The sequence below is a fragment of the Chrysochloris asiatica genome, unplaced genomic scaffold (assembly GCF_000296735.1).
Source record: "Chrysochloris asiatica unplaced genomic scaffold, ChrAsi1.0 scaffold00134, whole genome shotgun sequence".
NCBI lineage: Eukaryota > Metazoa > Chordata > Mammalia > Afrosoricida > Chrysochloridae > Chrysochloris > Chrysochloris asiatica.
The window spans coordinates 7168723-7172339 of NW_006408652.1; the positions used below are offsets into that span (position 1 = coordinate 7168723).

The following is a 3617-nucleotide window of genomic DNA, read 5'->3' on the forward strand; positions in this document are numbered from 1 at the left end:
TTATGACTCATGTTCAATGACTCATTAATGACTCAGAAAAACAACCAGAAGCCAGTGTTCAAATATATACAAAAATCTTCTCTAAAATTTAAAATATAAGAAAAATTGACAGTTCTCTTGATTCACCCCCGTAAGCCTCATAGGAGCTGTACTCAGTGCCTTCCCACAGCTGTTTGCTACTTGCAGCCCTTCCCCTTCAAGATGCCCGAGGAAGTGCACCATGGAGAGGACGTTTGCCTTCCAGGAAGAGGTTGCCCAATTCATGTCACTCATCATCAATACCTTCTATTCTAACAAAGACATTTTCTTCTGGGAGGTGATCTCAAATGCTTCTGATGCCTTGGACAAGATTCAGTGTGACAGCCTGACAGATCCTTCCAAGTTGGCCAGTGGTAAAGAGCTGAAAATTGACATCATCCCCAACCCCTAGGAATGTACTTTAACTCTGGTAGATACTGGCATTGGCATGACCAAGGCTGATCTGCTAAACAACTTGGGAACCATTGCCAAGTCTGGTACCAAAGCATTCATGGAAGCTCTGCAGCCTGGTGCAGACATTTCCATGACTGGACATTTTGGTGTTGGTTTTTATTCTGCTTACTTGATGGGAGAGAAAGTGGTTGTGATCACAAAGCATAATAATGATGAGCAGTATGCCTGGGAGTCTTCTGCTGGAGGTTTCTTTACAGTTCATGCTGACCATGGTGAACCCATTGTTTGGGGCACCAAAGTCATTCTGCACTTTAAGGAAGAGCAGACAGAGTACATAGAGGAGAAGAGAGTGAAAGAAATAGTAAAGAAGCACTCGCAGTTCATAGGCTATCCCATCACCCTTTATCTGGAGAAGGAATGAGAAAAAGAAATTACTGATGATGAGGTAGAGGAAGAATAAGGTGAGAAAGGAGAAGAAGATAAGGATGAAGAAGAGAAGTCTAAGATTGAAGACGTAGGCTCAGATGAAGAAGATGATAGTGGTAAGGACAAGAAAAAGATCAAGAAGATTAAGGAGAAGTATATTGACAGTATTTCTAAACAAGACCATGCCCATTTGGACCAGAAATCGTGATAACATCACCCAAGAGGAATATGGGGAATTCTGTAAGAGCCTTACAAATGACTGGAAAGACGACTTGGCAGAGAAGCATTTCTCTGTAGAAGGTCAACTGGAATTCAGGACATTGTTGTTCATTCCCCGTTGGGTTCCCTTTGACCTCTTTGAGAATAAGAAGAAAAAGAACAACATTTAACTTTGTGTCTGCCATGTGTTCATCATGGACAGCTGTGATGAGTTAATACCAGACTATCTCAACTTCATTCGGGGTGTGGTGGATTCCAAAGACCTGCCCCTCAACATCTCCTGAGATATGCTACAGCAGAGCAAATTCTTGAAGGTTGTCCTCAAAAACACTGTCAAGAAGTACCTTTAGTTCTTCTCTGAGTTGGCAGAAGACAAGGAGAACTATAAGAAATTCTATGAAGCATCCTTTAAGAACCTGAAGCTTAGAATCCATGAGGACTCTACTAACCTGTGATGCCTTTCTGAGCTGTTGCGCTATCACACTTCCCAATCTGGAGATGAAATAACTTCTCTCTCTGAGTATGTTTCTCACATGAAGGAAACCCAGAAGTCCATCTATTATATCACTGGTGAAAGCAAAGAGCAGGTAACCAATTCTGCTTTTGTGGAGCAAGTACAGAAGTAAGGCTTTGAAGTAGTTTATATGACTGAGTCTATCAATGAGTACTCAAGGAATTTGATGGGAAGAGCCTGGTGTCAGTCCTCAAGGAAGGCATAGAGCTAAAAGGATGAAGAGGAGAAGAAGAAAATGGAAGAGAGCAAGGCCAAGTTTGAGATGGCCAGAAAGCACTTGGAGATCAATCCAGATCACCCCATCGTGGAGACACTGAGGCAGAAGACTGAAGCAGACAAGAACGACAAAACCATCAAGGACCTGGTGGTCCTGTTCTTTGAAACTGCACTGCTCTCTTCTGGCTTCTCCCTTAAGGATCCCCAGATCTACTCCAACCACATCAACCACATAATCTAGCTGGGCTTAGGCATTGCTGAAGATGAAGTGACATCTGAAGAACCCAGTACTGCTGTTCCTGATGAGATCCCCCTTTTGAGGTTGATGAGGAAGCATCTTGCATGGAAGAAGTAGATTAGGCATTTCTACCTACAAAATTTGTGCCTTCTGTATAGTGTCCCTGTGGTTCCCACAGCAGCCTTGAGTGGCCCTGTCCCACCTGGCTCCATCTGCTGATAACTAGTGGTTATTTTTCTCCTGGGCCTTGTGTGTAAGGCAGGATGTAAGGCCCTCAGGCCCTGTCCCCCTCCCTTATTAGGAAGGGGGTTAAATGTTGTGCATTGTGTATTTTTGTGTTACTGTTTATTTTGTTCTGAAATTAAAGTGTACAAAAAAAAATATATTGAGAGATGTGTATATGAAAAACACCTGAGTAGAAACATTTTAGACAGAGCTATGTGTGGCGCTGTGGGTTAATGTGCCTGACTGCAAATCCGTTTGAACTGCATGGTTGGTGGTTCAAGCTCACCGACCTTGAAAAGCTCCTTGGAAACCCTATATAGTGTCGCTATGGGTCAGATCCGACTCGACAGCACTTAACAACATCCTTCCATTGGAGTCCTGGTGTGGAGCTGTGGGTTAATGCACCAGACTGCAAAGCCATTTGAACTGCAAGGTCGGCAGTTCAAATTCACCAGCTGCTCCTCGGAAACCCTATACAGGGTCGCTATGGGTCGGAACCGACTCGACGGCACTTCACAACAACAACATCCTTCCACTGGAGTTCTAATGTGGTGCTGTAAGATTAGCAATGGACTACTAACTATATGATTGGCGGCTCAAGCCCACCAGCCACTCCTTCAAAACCCTATACAGGGTCACTATGAGTTATAACTGACTCAACATCACTGACCAACAGTAACAATCCTTCCATTTTGATCAGAAATACCCTGGGTATATTATTGCATGCTGCCACCTCTATACACTGCACATTATGACCAGGCAGAGTCTCTGACATTTATATGGATTAAAATCCTCAGCAATTTTTTTTTAATTTATTGCTTCATCTTTATCTTAAATGTGACAGATTTTCATCTTTATTCAAAATTGCTTCATTTTCTTAAGTTATATAAAGCCCAACTTTACTTTCATGTCTGTACCTTTTAAATGTGATTTATAACTAGACATTGACTTTGGATTGGGAATCCTACAAGACAGCTAGAACTAGGAAGCTTCTACTGACTAGTAGCAGTTACTGTGTGGTCTTTGGAAAGTGTAGATCCCTTTCTGCAAATTGAGAGTCTTGGACAAAGCCATCCACAGAACACTAGTCCCTCAAGACGACCCAGAACCAAAAGATGACACCATAATCACAAGAATCTGGAAATTATCGAATGTTACATTCCTCTTTTGGAGGTTCCCAGTAAACAATATTATATATATTTAAGGTTTTAAGAATTCTGAAAGTAATGAATTGTGCCTAAAATGATTTCGTCTCAGTATCTCAGTTTATAAAGGTTTTCATGTCATGTTTGTGATTTCATTTAATATCACAATAACCCTGTCTTAGTTGCCAAGGGTTATCATGAC

General features: G+C 41.9%; 1 pseudogene; it reads left to right on the forward strand.

The window, feature by feature from the left end:
- The first annotated feature begins 201 nt into the window (after positions 1–201).
- On the forward strand, positions 202–2167 carry LOC102818672 (annotated as a pseudogene).
- Positions 2168–3617: the final 1450 nt, after the last annotated feature.